Genomic DNA, 16,167 nt, shown 5'->3' on the forward strand with positions numbered 1-16,167 from the left:
AAATAATAAATAAACATGAGGATTCTGCACTACATTTTAATGAGATGGGTTATCAAAACGAAATTTAAAAGATAGCTAGACTGAGCAGAAATGTCCTGATGCACTCCAAGCATGTTACAAGTGTAGGAAATTTGAGGAGAGGTTTTGATGGATACCTGTCAAGAAATGAGAATCTGAAGAGCAAGAGAATTGAAGTTTTGCTGGCAAAAGTAAAAAAACATACAGTGACAGCTACCACTCAGGTTCCATATGCAGAAAAACAGAAAACTAGGTCGCAGTGTAAAGAAATGGGCCTACTCCGTCTAGATTATTTTAATGGTTATCTATCATTTTTAAAATTAGTTATCCTTATTGGTATGGTATGTTTATATCACTGTGGAACATGTATACATATTTACATATCTTTCTATCTATCTATCTATCTATCTACTACCTATCTATCTATCTATCTATCTATCTATCTATCTATCACATATCTATTCCAAGAGATTCTAAACACCTAAAAGCAGACATTATGGTATATTTATAGTTTCATTTCTCTATAATTTGAAATATTCCAAATAAAAAGCCCTGTGTAATTTTAAAAGCTTTTCTATTTTACAGGAATAGAACTTATCACTCTGTAGATTTTTTGCTGTTGTTGTTGTTATTGCAAATTACTCAGCCACACTGAATCATGTATAAAGGAAGCACACAGCTTTAGGGGAGACAGGAAGGGAGAGCGCCCTCTACCTGCAACCAGACAGTTTTAAACCATGGAACCATTCAAAACTAGTTATAGAGCTACAATTGCATCTGATTAGACCTTATCGATCATTCACATTTCTATTAAACTTCATTGAATTTAGACTGAGATCCTCTGGCAAATCTACTTATTCAGACAGGAAAGCGAAACCAAGTTAAAAGCCATAGAAACAAAAAGAATCTTTTTCATGTCCTTTATGTGCTTCGTGGAAACAGAATTGGAAAGCAAAGATTTAAAGAGCAGATAACAAAAATTCAGAAGCAGTAAAGAAAAGTATCTGTTAGCAGATGTAGGCTGTTTGCTTCCATGGGAGAAGCTTCTGTCCAGGTTTTCAGGAAGACAGTTCATCCCTTTATGGAGACGCTCTTCCAAGTCTTAGAGGGAGGAACAAGCAAACAGCCTACACAATTTGAGAAATTTTGTTTTTGTTTGAAATATAAAAAGCTCAAAGTAAGTATATATACTTATATACTGTAGGACTTCTAATGGCTTTAGTTACCCATTGGTGTATATAAAATTATTTCTAAAAAGTGTTACATTAAATTAACTATCCTTTTATTCTTAAACATTTTGCAGGACTATTGTTCTGAAGAGTGCATTTGAGGGAACACTGGATTGAGCGCTTTTTTTGTTTTTTCCTGAACTGCTTGTACATGCAGGACTAGGCTTACTTGAAGGACAATATGATAATATGCGTTTTACCATCTGAATATGAAGTTTCCTCATTAAAAACAGTTTTCTTGAGATTAAAGGAAGGATCCCCCAAACTCCAAACGCCTGAGGACATTTGCAACGCAAGTAACAAACTTCAGAGCTTCTGACACAGTGAATCTTCTTTGGCTGATCTTCCACCAGTAAGGCATGTAGTAGATTAAATTTTGATCAAAACAAGAGATGACTGGGGCTAGAGTACTTCCTGGGGCAGCAGTTCTCACTGGAGAACTCTTGAGGAGTAGCAAAGAACAAGAGCAGGAGGGTGGGGAATTGACGCTCCAGCTGGAGTCCTGGCTGAAGAAGGCTAACAGGGAAAGAGTTAAACAAAGGGAATCCTTACCTAGATGCAAGCAGGGTGCATTGGTTTCATTATTACTTTGGGATGATAGTAAACTTGCAGGCGGGGGGTGGGGGGAGATTTCTTTTGTTCATGGTTTTAGTCCATCATGGCAGGAAGTAAGTGGTGGAGGAATCTGGCTCTCAGGGATCAGAACAGTAGGGACTGGACTATTACAGCCCTCAACCTACTTCTTCTAACCAGGACTGCTGTCCGTGATCTATCATTTCCCAATATTATAGCCAATTTTTTAATCTATCCGTGGAATAATCCATTCATTAGATCAGAGAGCTCATGACGTACTTGTCAATAGATATATTGTAACAAGGACACCTAGAGGTGTGCTGTAGAAATCTCCAAGGTATTTTGGTCAATCCAGTCAAACTGACCAGATTAATCATCACACAGAAAAGCGTAAGGGAAAGTGAAAGGCTTCTGAGTTAACAAAAGAATATGCTGATGACCAACCCAGGGCTTGAAAGTATCAGAGAAACGTCAGCGGAAGAAAGCCCTGTGAGATTCCTAGTTGCACGGCAGGAGGTATAGATTTTAGTCACCAACACCCAGTGCCATGCTATGTATGACAAGGCAAACAATGAGCTGCTCTCCTCTGCTTTCAGTCTTTCACACCCTTCCTTAGCCAAACTCACAGTCAGGGAATGTCAGGCATGAGGCTGTAGCCCTTAGAAATCAGCCACAATCTCTCCAAGAGAGGAGATAGCTCTAAAAACAAAAATAGGAGGAGTGGTTCAGGGAGAAGGTTAGTTTTAGATAGCCATTACCTGTCCTGTCAGACACAGGCTTCATAGTGTTGTAAATAGATTTATCTGCGAGAGCACTGCGGAGTAAATAATAGCAATTCATCTTGACATTTTCAGCTAAATTAATCAGATCAATTTTATTGACTCTGAAATAATTTCTGAGATGACTTAAATCAGGAACCTGGTTCTGCACAAAATAACAAGAAAAATTAAGGATAGAAATTACCCAATGACTTTATAAAATGATAGAAAGGAGATATAAGGAAAACACATGGCATTTTCCCTGTTTCAAATACGAGTCATGAAAATGAAAAGCAACAGAGGATGAGTGAGAAAATAATGTCTATGCAGTAGGTGGTTAGGAGGTGTGAAATTAATAGAAGTATATGAGAATATATAATATTATTTTTACAGTAGTTTTCTAAAGTCCAAAACTGTATCAAAATAGAAGTTTGAACATAATATGTAAATTTCCTAGGACAGCATCTGCTAGCTGTGACATGCTTAGTAAGCATTGCCCTTACAACAAATTCTAAAGGGCATTGTAAGAAAAGAAAACTAGAGGTAAATTGTTCCTCATCTCCACAAATAAAAAATTCTTAGTAGAGTTTTAGCAACTATAATAAATAAGGCAGCATATTAAAAGGATAATTGTGACCAAAGGAGGCTTATTTCAGAAATGCAAAGAACATTTAACATTTCAAAACCAATCAGTGTAAGTCACCAGATCAACAAACTAAAAACACAGAATCACCATTAGGATATAATAGAAATAACTTGGCAAATCCCAGCATGCATTTCAGACTAGTGAAAAACAAAACCCTGAGGGAAGTTGGACTAAAGGGAATTTTTCAACATAATTAACAATTCTTACAAAATAAAGCCTTCACGTCATACCATCCTTGAATGTGAAATGCCATTTTTCCCTCTACAATCGGTATAGGCCAAAGACATCCATTCCCATCACTAGTGATGTCCTGGAGATTCTAGTTTCAATAATAATTTTAAAGAGAAGTCAAAGACATGGGTTACCAATACAGAAGTGAAACTGGCTTCTAGAGTCTATGGAATTTTCAAAAAGTCTATTATAACTTATCAGCAGGTATAACAGGAGTTGGTTGATGATAGAGTAATAGAAAAATATAATTTTCACTCTATAATCTGATTTAAAATGCCAAGAGATTCAAATTAAAATAGAAATTATATTGTTAAGTTCAAAAGCTAGAGATTGGAAAAGCAATGGGCCCCAACATGACATAAGAAAACTTTGGAGGGAGTATTTTTATTTTATTATGTATTCTTTTTCTTTAATAAAATTTATTTATTCTAAGTGTTTTTCACATGATGTATCTTGAACCCATTCATTCCCCATCCCTTTCATCCACCTTCCACCCCTCCACTCCCCACTCCAAATAAAACAAAATTCAAGAGAAAAAAAAAAGTAAAGAAAATAAAATGAGAGGAGTAGAATTGCATAGAATTGCAGTGCAACCCAACAAGTCACACCATATACTCCTTAGTCCATACATTTCTACTTGCAAGTGTTCATTGCTAAGAGTTATTGGTCTGGTTCGAGGCCCCTCGTCTCACTACACGTCCAATGCTGGGCCCCTACATGGACTCTTCTGAACATTCTGCTGCTTCCCTGTGTTGTGGAGATTCTACAGCTTTGGGTCTGAGGGTCAGGTCCCTTCACGTGCTCCAGAAGATCATAGATCAATGGGGTGGATGTTGGGGCAGGCCAAGTCATAACCCTGGTTCTGGGCCTGGGCAGCTATAGGGTTGGTCCACCAGGTTGGAAATGTGGACAGTTCTCCCATGGTCACAATTTCCAGTCTGGCTCAACTACACCTACCCTAACCTGTTGGCTCTGTTGTGCCGCTCTGGCGAGATGCAGGGCCTGCTCTCCAGAGTGTTGCAGCTGGTGGGGATCAGGGATGGCTTTCCCACTCTTATGACCATAGGGCTGCCTCTCCTGTCTGCCTCCAGGGTTGATGGGTGGGGGTTGGGGGTTGGGGGAAATGAGGGGGTGAGGAGGAACTTCTCTCCTGCCCCTGTCGCCACAAGACAGATGGGTAATGGGGATTATTATATATTCTTATTGAAAATATTTTTCAGACAATATATTCTGATCATGATTTCCCTTCTCCCATATACTCCCACATCATTCCTATCTCCCCATGTACCCAATGCCATGCCTTCTTTTTCTTTTTTTAGGGAAAAAAGCAAGCAAATAATACAAACAAAATAAACCAGAATTTAAAAAAATAAATGAAAAAAGACAGAAACACACACAATCCATTAAAAAGGGGTGAGTGGGTGGGTAACTATAGTATACAAACAAAACCCAGTAAGTTTTAAAAAAAAAATGCCCGAACAAAGCAACATGAAACAAAACAAAAATCTACAAAAATACCATTGAGTTCATTGTGTGTTGATCATCTTCTGTGGGCATGGGCCTGCACTTAAGTGCCTTAAGTGTGGTTAAGTGAGATTCCACTGGAGAAAATTAATTTTTCCTTTGCAATTGATTATCAGTTGAAGATAGCTTCTTGGTTAGGGATGGAAATGAATGTCTACTTTCCCCTATCAGTGCTGGGGGACCCATCTGGTTTAGACTTGTGCAGGCCTTCTGCATTCTGCCAGTCTCTGTGAATTCAAATGTATGTCAATGAGTCCTAGTATGTCTGAGAGAGACGGTTTTCTTGGTAGCCTTCATCCTCTCTGGCTCTTAATATTTTTCTGCCCCTTCTTCTGCAGGGCTAAACTAAGCCCCTGATTGATTAACAAAGCTGATAGATAATAAATACATATACCATAGGAAATAAATATTGATAAGGAAATATGACCAACTTGATAATACAATGCTAATATTTAGACAAATTAATGCAAATTACCAAAAATGATGCAAATTACCAAAATTGAATTAGAAGAAAAAAATATTACTAGGTCTATAAAAACTATGGTAATTAAATTAGCATTTGTAAATAAGGAAGAGTGAGACTTCTGAGGCAGACGATAGAATTCTATATTACCCAAATCTGTTACAACCAGTATAAAAGGACCCAATTATTTGTGTGATAACAAAAATGTGTCTCCAACATCTGTAGCTCTTAGTTCAGTTTAATGAATGTGTGAGGCATATTAGTCTTCATACACTGCATTTATTTAATTTTAAGAAAGCTTGCAAGAGACAACTAGTCACAGCAGCATCATAGGTGTGATCTTATTCCACCCACACCCAGCTTGAGAAACGAAGCCAAAAAAATGTCCCAAGTATCTCAACTCAGGAAGTCACCGGCTCTGAGTTTCTGATACTTCCATTCTCCACCATTTCTTGCAGGAGAATGGGACTAGACTAAAGACAGGAGAGGGAAGGCACAGCTGCATCTCACTAATGGTGGCTATTCATTAGGAAGTCTAAACAAGGAGGTATGGTGGCTAGTCCTGCACCTGCTCCTTTTAATTCTCTTTTAATTTGCATTACACTGTTCGATTCCTAAAAATTACTTCCATTAACATGGCAGATAGGATAGGTGGTACCATCCTTTGCCTCTTCTGAGGCTAAACAAAATTCCAAAGAAACATGTAAACTCTAAAAGTCTGGACAAATATCACTCAAAGGCTAACAGTAGGCATGTATTCAGAGAATAAGTGATTTATTTTTCTTATATAAACTTTTACTTGTTTTGAATTTTTACAATGAGTGGTAATTAACTTTGAATTAAAAAACTATTTTCAAAAGTTAAATCTTTCTAAACAAAATCAAATGTTTATTCAATTTAGGGCATGAACAGTTGGTGCAGATGGTAAATATTTTTTTCACACTTGGCAATATTGAAATAACAGAATTTCACTGGCAAGCCACAGCCTTTAAAAGTGTGTTCTGGTGTGTGTGTGTGTGTGTGTGTGTGTGTGTGTGTGTGAGAGAGAGAGAGAGAGAGAGAGAGAGAGAGAGAGACAGAGAGAGACAGAGAGAGAGAGACAGAGAGAGAGACAGAGAGAGACAGAGAGAGACAGAGACAGAGAGACAGAGAGACAGAGATACAAAGACTGAGACAGAAACAAAAACAGAGAGACACAGCAAGAGAGACAGAGTGAAACAGAGAGAGACATAAAGATGTGGTCTTTTTTTCATCTGTTTATATCACTACACGTAATGATTTTCAGTTATATCCATTTTCCTGAAGATATCATAAGATCATTTTCCTCATAGCTCCACAAAATTAAATTGTGTTTATGTATCACAGTTTCTTTATTCACCCCTTGATGGACACCTAAGCTGGTTCCATTTCCTGCAGTTGTGAATCCTGAAGCTATATTTCTTCTCTTGATGGTAGTCACTCAGATTGCAGCTAGCAGACCATTTGCATTCCCCTGATCTCTAACGATACTGAATGTTTTTCCAATACTTCTTCAGTTGAGGACTGTCTGCTTATTTTATTCATCCATTTGTGGGTTGTATGAACTGGGTTTAGGGTTTATGTTTTCATAATCCTTTATATACCTTTGATGTCAATCCTTCGTTAGCTATAGAGTTGATAGTGATTTTCCCACCTGGAGGCAGTCTCTTCATTCTGGTTAGTTCCTCTGCTGTGCAGATTTTAATGTCGTCCAAGCCCATTTCTCAATTTGTCGACTTATTTTCTGTGCCATTGGACTTTTCAGAAAATCCGTGTTTATGCTGGTATCAAGTATTGTTTTCCTCTAACACATTCAAGGTTTAAGTCTTGGTCCATTTTTAATTGGTTAGAGAAGTGAACCCAGTTTCATGTCATTACAGGGTGAAATCCAGTTTTACAAGTACCATGTTTTAAAGGAGTTGTTCTAGTCCTCCAATGTTTTTTTTAATTTGTTTGTTTGTTTGTTTTGTTTTGCTTTGTTTTTGGACAATTTGTCAAGATTAAAGTAGTTACAGCTTTGCGAATTTACCTCTGGTTTTTCTCTTTATTACAGTGGACTACAATTCTACTTTTGTGCCAGTACCATACTGGTTTTGTTACTATTGCTCTGGGATATAACTTGAGATCAACTATTGTGAATGTTACAGCATTTCTCTTTCTACGAAGTATTTCTGTCACTATTTGGGGTTTCTCATGGTTCCACATAAATTTGAGGTTTCTTTTTCTAGATCTGTGAAGAATTTCATTAGAATTTTGATGAGATTTCATTGAGATAAGAGAAAGACCTCAGAATATTCAAATATAGATAAGATATAGCTTAATATAACCATTTTCATCAAATTAATGCTGCTCGTCTGTGAGCCCGGGATATCCTTCTGTCCTCCCGTGCCTCCTTTGGTTTCCTTCCCCAGGGTCTTACTGTTTTCATTGTAAAAATTTTCTCCTCCTTGTTTAGTTCTAGCTATTCCATTTATTATTTTATTTTATTTCACTGTGTTTTATTTGGAAGCTATTGTGAACAGGGATTTCACCCCGATTTCCTTCTTGAGTCTGTTGGTACTTTTACTAGTAAGGTGTATTTCTTAGAGACAAAATTACATGCCTCTGTTATTGTTGTTGTTTTTAATCCAGCCAGGCCGTCGGCATCTCTTTATTGATGAATAAAACTATTTTGCATTTAAAGTTAATATTGACAGATATTTCTAATTCCTATAATTTTGTTGACTTTTTTTGAAAGTTAGTTAATTGTGTACTCTTTACTTCCTCCCCTACGACATCAGGTGTTTCCTGCTTTACTATAATTCCTTCCTCGCTTCCTTGTTCAGTCACTATTTTAAAATTCTCTCTTCCCTGTGCTCTCAGGACTCGGGCCTCACCCTTCTTCCCCTGTATATTCCCTTAAGGATTTTCAGTAGGGTTAGATTGTTGATAATGAGCTGCCCTAGTTTAGTCTGTGTTTCTGAAAAATGTGTTATGAGGTTATTAGGGGCCGGGCAGCAGTGGCACAGGCCTTTAATCCCAGCACTTGGGAGAAGAGGCAGGCAGATCTCTGTGAGTTCGAGACCAGCCTATTCTACAGAGCGAGATCCAGGACAGGCTCCAAAACTACACAGAGAAACCCTGTCTCGAAAAAAAAAAATGTATTTATGTTAAGTGTGGAAATAGTAAATAAATAAGATAAAGAAAGGATATTGATAAAGGGAGAAATATGATTAAATAAGAGGAAGAAAGAAATAAAAAGAAGAAAAAATGTTAAAAGCTTAAATCATAAAGGGCTTCCTACTAATGAAAAGGAAATCTCTCTAAAACATACTTAGATAAATGTAATAAAGGAATAAAAATAGCAATATTTTATACAGTAAGGTGAAGACAAAAATACTAGCAAATATAGAGAAAGGGGAAGTAATAGAGGGAGCAAAAAGGAAAAACAAACTCAAACCGATACATATAAACATCGGTCCAAACTAGAAAAAAAAATGCGTAAACAAATGTATATTCATTCATAAAGAAGAGTAACAAAGAAAGCATAGTTAAAAAAAAGTGCAATCCAGTAAAAGAATTACTGATTGTCTTCAAGAAAGTGATCATCACAAAAACTTTCACTTCAAAGGTTAATGCTCCAAGCTTCATAGTGTGATTAGATGATTGATACAGAACAGTTGTCTAAATGCTTTAGCGGTACTGTTTCAAGAACAACAGCTAATCTTGTCAAGAGCTCCCTTCTGAGCCCATGAACTGGAGTCTGCTGCTTACCTGCATGGAGTGGAGGAGGGTCAGTTGAACTTATTATGGACGCTTGTGCTTCCCGTAGTCCACGTAGCTGCTGCCACCCCTAGGAGCAGTGTCTGATGTCTTCACAGGACCCATTTTTCTTCTTTGTTCTCTGGTCTCTGCTAGTCACGCATAGCTTTGTATTCAGTGGTCTATCCATATTCTCTCATCCTCCAAAGACTCCGCAGACTGTGCCCAGTGAGTTGGTTAACACCTTACTTAGCAGAGGGGTGTCTCCCAGGTCTATTAGGAATAGGGGAAGAAACTACCACACTGGTCAATCCAAGGAGGACCTGTTTTCATACTTTCAAGACAGCTAAGCAGAAATCACCTTGCTGGAGGGATGCCTCTGTGTGTACCCCTTACATACTGGGATATCAGAGTTTTCAGGTCCATAGTCATTGATGAGATTGGTGGTCCACTGGCTCAGAACTATCAAAGCCTAGAGTAATTTTTTCTGGATGAGGCGTGTCCCCAGCCACTGAGGCCAGAGCTATCTCTTTTGTGCAAGTCCTAGCCTAAGCCGGTTTCCTGCCCCCTATCTATTCAGCTGCTTAGTGCCTAGGCTCCCTACTCCTCACAACTGTTTCTCTAGGCCTTCCCTCACTCAAGCACAAACTGAAGCAGGCAAAATGGAGGTGCCCTTACTTGTTGATGTTCCCTGATCTCAGGCCCCTAGATTTTTCTCTCAAGATGGCATCCGGGCCACTGCACTCCAAGCTGTTAGCCTGACAATATAGGATTTCTTTCTGTAGCTCCTGCACTTCCCGGCGGAGCCACTATCTCACCAACTCCCGAAGTGTTTGTGGACTGTGAGGGCTGGGGGTTTGTCCTAAGGCCAGGGATGCCGAGTTTCATCTGGATTACCCTTAGGTAGTGGATTCCCTTCCATGGAACTGTGTAGGGAATGCTGTGTTCCGCTTTCTTCTTTACCTTTTCCATCTGACCTTTTCTGACAGGCTTTCACCCTTTCACTTCCTTCATGAAGCCCTTTCTCTTTTTGAGACACATTCCTCATCCTCTTCCTCTTTCTCCTTGTTTTTTTTTTTTTTTTTAAACAAGACAAGGTTTCTCTGTGTAGTTTTGGTGCCTGTCCTGGCCTCGAACTCACAGAGAACCACCTGCCTCAGCCTCCCAAGTGCTGGGATTAAAGGCGTGCACCACCACCCAGTGTTCTTGTGTTTATTCTTATTCTGATTCACAACTTGGCGTGCTTATGTAGAGGCAGCCTTTAGTCCACCATCTTATTTATTTACTTATTTATTTATTCATTTATTATGTATACAGTATTCTGCCTGCGTGCCAAGAGAGGGCACCAGATTTCATTACTGATCATTGTGAGCCACCATGTGGTTACTGGGAATTGAACTCAGGACTTCTGGGAGAACAGCCAGTGCTCTTAACCTCTGAGCCATCTCTCCAGTCCAGGATCATCTTTCACATATACCCCAGATTTAACCACAATAATTGCTTTTGTTGTTTTTGGCAGGGTCTCCCTATGTAGTCCTGGCCTTCCTAGAACTTCCTTGTAGACCAGACTGGCCTCGAACTCACAGAGATCTGCCTGTCTCTTCTTCCCAACTAAGATTAAAGCTGTGCCAACACATCCAACCGATAATTCTTATTTTAAAAGGAATACAAAGTCCCAAACAAATTTTAGAACTCAAATAAAAGAGGGACATACTTTAAGTACATTTTACTCCTAATGTATCTTTGTAGTAGTTGGGGTCTCCAAAAAGAAGACCTGAACACGTGCATGCACATGCATAAGAGGCTTGATAAAGATGAAGGACTCAGTATCTGTGGAAGGCAAAGAAGGATGAGCTGGAATGAGGGAGAAAAAAAATGCAAGCATCTAATTATGCATGGGAATATTATTTTCAGATTCCCAAAAGCCTCATTCTGCCCTCTCACCCTGCATAGTAGTTGAATGTGACCCTTATAGTCCAATTCCATAAAAAAAAAAAAAAAAAAAAAAAAAGGCCCAAGACAATATTTGCTATAAGGATTCTGGAAAACACTTTATTTTTCTTACTATAAGGAAAGATAAAGATTACAACCTCATCTTTCCTGACTTTTCTATTCCTTCCTTATACATAAATATGATATTACAGCTGCTGCAGCCTTTTAGTAACCAAGAGGAAAAGGTCAACAGAAATTCTAATTTTTTTTTCTGATATTGTTGAACAATTGAGTAAAGCTATAAATCTGCCTTTCTGTTTCTTGCTTTATAAATGAAATAAGCTCCAATTGTTTAAGTAATAAACTTAAACATTCTGTTGCTTATAACAAAACACAATTCAAATGGATCTCCGAGTTATCCAGTGGGATGATGACTCTACTGCAGATTCTGTTGCAATGGGTATATATTGTATGTTGTACATGTATGTGTATGTTTATCAAACTGTGGTTTGTTCACAATGTTTGAAAATACCCAAACTCTACTGTCTTGAGATTTCATGTTGTATCTCAGCATTATTGATGTTACCAGGTAGCCTTGAGATGTTCTGGCATAAATAAATCTAGTTAATCAAAATTTCTGCCTCAGAAAAACAACTTCTTATTAAATAATTTCACCAAAAATGTACTTCTTGAAACTTTTCCCACTAACGTGGAATGACCTGTGAAACATTATTAAGCCTGTGTCCTACTCCATAGTTCATTAACTCATTTCCTGTTGCTGTGATTGCTTTTGGAAGCAGTGTTCTGGGAGCATCCATATTTGGTTGAATCAAATAAAAAGAACAACGATTTCCATTTTCTCATGCCAAAGAGAGATTACTCCAGCAAGGAAATGAGCTCTGAAAATGCTGACATGGTGTGCTGTGTTTTCGGATGTGGTCAAAGCCCAGCAAGAGAAACTTGCACTGAGTGTGTTTGTGGCATTGTTTGCTGGTCACAGTTGACATCCTGTCTCTCTCCACCAGTTATTTTTATCTGCCTGCAATCAGTCCCCTTGCCCTATCACGCTCACTTGGAAGTCTACATACTAAAGTGGAGACGCATGACAGAGATACGCTGCTTCCTACACTTGAAGAGGGAGAAAGTGACGTTTATGGTTCATTTAGGCAAGTCCCCAGTTGCCTGTGAGGTATAGTATCTGTAGATCACAATCTTTCAAGAGCATCCCCTCCAAGCTTATTCTAATGTGAATTAATCATGTCTTACTTCAGTCTTTTCTTTGCTTCTTTTTAAATGTGTCCCCCCATTTTTACTTGTGCTTATTTATTCGGGTATTCTCATAGAATATCATACAGACTTGAAAAAATAAAATCTTTCAGAAAGTAAACTTGTGGTTGCTTCTCTGACTTCCATGTCTTGAACTGTGCTATTACCTGTAGCTAAAAAATCTAAAATCCATCTTGCTTCTTTGACAAATCTCCCATCTCCATGTCTTAATATAGAAGACCTGAGTTCCAGTTCCCTCATATCACATCTCTGCTGCCCCCTCCAGACTGAGAATCATTATTTCTTGCCCAGCTTACTGCAAAAAACCTCTCTTCTTCTAGCACAGATTGGATGGGCCTTGTGATCCTTTCCCCACACAGTCTCCAACATCATGCTCTCAAAACAAAATTAAACTGTCACATATTTTCTTAACAGATTATTTCACAAGAGATTTACATGATTAAGTTATGAACAAAATACCAATTTCTTGCTTCCGTTAAGGATCCATGTCGTCTGGACTATGCACAACTTTTCCATCTTAACACTGACCCCTTCCTTTTGTTCTATACTCTAGAACAAAAGTTATCAAACCTGAGATCATAGGCTCAGTCCACCTCATCATTTGTTTTTGCAAGTAAGCATCATTGAAACATAGTCACGCGTACTGATTTACATATCATCTTTGGCAGCCTTTGTGCCTAGGACATAGTTGAGCATTGTTAATGCTCACAACATATTTATGGACATATTTACAACAACATATTTACAACAATGATTGTTGCCAGTTTCCCAAAGAGTAGTCAAACACTTAGTTTCTTCCACAGTATAAAATTACCCCAGAAAATACAATGTTGTCTCTTTAAAACAGTCCATGAAAGAGAACAAGTCTATGACTGTAGCTTGACTCCAGAGGAAGTCACATAGCTGTTGTTTCCATGTATTCATGTCTTCATGTGTTCATTCACACAGGGACATCCCCCTCTAGAAAACAAGGAATAGAATGCGACTTGATAGGACCATCCATTTGTCAGAAGTGTGACAGATACTATCACCATATGACTAAGAGATCTCAGAAGTTAAAAGGATGTCATCCTGAGATTTCCTCTAGCCCACCATTGCAGTCTCCTAGAATTACTGCCTCAGTGATGTGTGGAGACTTTTGTTTCTAATCCTAGGACTAAAACTTCAACACTGTCTTCTCAGCCCCAGTAGACACTGTAGATCAGTGTTGCATAGTTAGATAGACTTAACTGGAGTATTCTACAAGGAGAGGTAAAGTCAAGGATGCCTCATTAGTGACTGAGTGTCACTAATGGGAGGAGGAGAGGTTGACAATGGAAGGTGGTGATACTACCTTAAAATGCAGCTGTGTGATGGAAAACCTTGAACAAAGCATCAATGAGATCTTATAGAATTAAAAAAAGGCAACTGGGTGCTAAAAGAGCCCATTACATAGTGAAAAGCTGGGTGTGATACTACATACATGAAATCCCAGCACTAGGGAAACCAAGCTGGCAGGATCATTTCAGGCCAGCCTGAGATACATAGGAAGAACTTGCCTCAAATAAACACATAACTAAAGTAGAGAAAGAACAAACACAGAATTTTTCCTACCTTGCATATTTGACAATCCACCATGCTAACCCATTTCATCAGTTCTCTTAACTCTAGAGGCACATGTTGTTGGGTCCCAGCTTACTTGTCTCCATAGCATATTTGTCTAACTCAGAAACTTTCATGTGGTATTTTCCAAAATATTGCTGAAATGAAGTGAAAGAACAATTTTCAGGATAGAATTTCCCTGACGATTTCATCTCCAGTGAACGTAACGCAGACTCTTCAATGGTTTTGGCCAGAATCAGGAGGTGATTTTGTTGTTAAACACATAAGCCCATTTGTCCTGAAATGTTTTTGTTTTGTTTTCTTTTCTTTTCTTTTTTTATATGGTGGTTGGTTTGCAAGGTAAAAATGTTCTGGGTGTTTGAAAAAGAAGCCAAAAATGTACAATGAAAAAAAGAAAGCATCTTCAACAAATGGTGCTGGCATAACTGGATGTCAATGTGTAGAAGGCTGCAAATAGATCCATATCTGTCACCGTGCACAAAACTTAAAGTGGATCAAAGACCTCAACATAAATCCAGTTACTCTGAACCTGATAGAAGATAAAGTAGGAAGTACTCTTGAACACATTGGCACCGGAGATCACTTTCTAAATATAACACCAGTAGCACAGACACTGAGAGAAACAATCAATCAATGGGACCTGTTGAAACTGAGAAGCTTTTGTAGAGCAAAGCACATGGTCAACAAGACAAAGCGACAGCCTACAGAATGGGAAAAGGTCTTCACCAACCCCACATCTGACAGAGGGCTGATATCCAGAATATATAAAGAACTCAAGAAATTAGACATCCAAATGCCCAACAGTCTAATTCAGAAATGGGCTATAGAACTAAACAGAGAATTCTCAACAGAGGAAGTTCAAATGGCTGAAAGACATTTAAAGAATTGCTCAACATCCCTAATTATCTGGGAAATGCAAATCAAAACGACTCTGAGATACCACCTTACACCTGTCAGAATGGCTAAGATCAAAAACACAGAAGACAGCTTATGCTGGAGAGGTTGTGGAGCAAGGGGAACTCTCCTCCACTGCTGGTGGGAATGCAAGCTTGTACAGCCACTTTGGAAATCAATGTGGCGCTTCTTTAGAAAATTGGGAATCCATGTCCCCCAAGACCCAGCTGTAGCACTCTTGGGCATATACCCAAGGGATGCTCAATCATACCACAAGGGCATTTGTTCAGCTATGCTCATATCAGCATTGTTTGTAATAGCCAGAACCTGGAAACAACCTAGATGCCCTTCAACTGAAGAATGGATAAAGACAATATGGTACATATACACAATGGAGTACTACTCAGCAGAGAAAAACAATGACATCATGAGGTTTGCAGGCAAATGGATGGATCTAGAAAAAATCATCCTGAGTGAAGTAGCCCAGACTCAGAAGGACAAACATGGTATGTACTCACTCATAGGAGGATACTAGGTATAAAACAAAGATGACTAGACTGCTACACAACTCCAGGGAGGATACCTAGAAAATGGGACCCTAGGAAAGACACAGGGATTACCCAATGATAGAGAAATGGATGAGATCTACATGAACAACCTGGACGACAGTGGGAGTAATGAAGGGCAAGATTTGAGGGAAAGAAAGCTTAGGGAGGCAGGAGATCCCAGCTGGATCAAGAACAGAAAGGGAGAACAAGGAATAACAGACCATGATAAATGAAGACCACATGAGAACAGGAATAGGCAGAGTGCTTGAGAGGTCCCCAGAAATGATACATCCTCTGTAGACTGCTGTCAATGGTCGAGAGAAAGCCTGATCTGACCTAGTCTGGTGATCAGATGGCGAAACACCCTAAATGCCGTGCTGGAACTCCCATCCAATAACTGATGGAAGTGGATGCAGAGATCCTCAGCCAGGCCCCAGGTGGAGCTCCAGGTGTCCAATTGTCGAGAAAGAGGAGGGACTGTAAGAGTTGAATTGTTGAGACCAAGATTGGAAAAGCACAGGGACAAATAGCCAAACGAATGGAAGCACATGAATTATGAACCAAAGGCTGTGGAGCCCCCAGCTAGATCAGGCCCTCTGGATGAGTGAGACAATTGAATAGCTTGAACTGTTTGGGAGGCACCCAGGCTGTGGGACTGGGACCTGTCCTTAGTGCATGAGCTGGCTGTTTGGAACCTTGGGCT

Source organism: Onychomys torridus, chromosome 12 (genome assembly GCF_903995425.1).
Source record: "Onychomys torridus chromosome 12, mOncTor1.1, whole genome shotgun sequence".
NCBI lineage: Eukaryota > Metazoa > Chordata > Mammalia > Rodentia > Cricetidae > Onychomys > Onychomys torridus.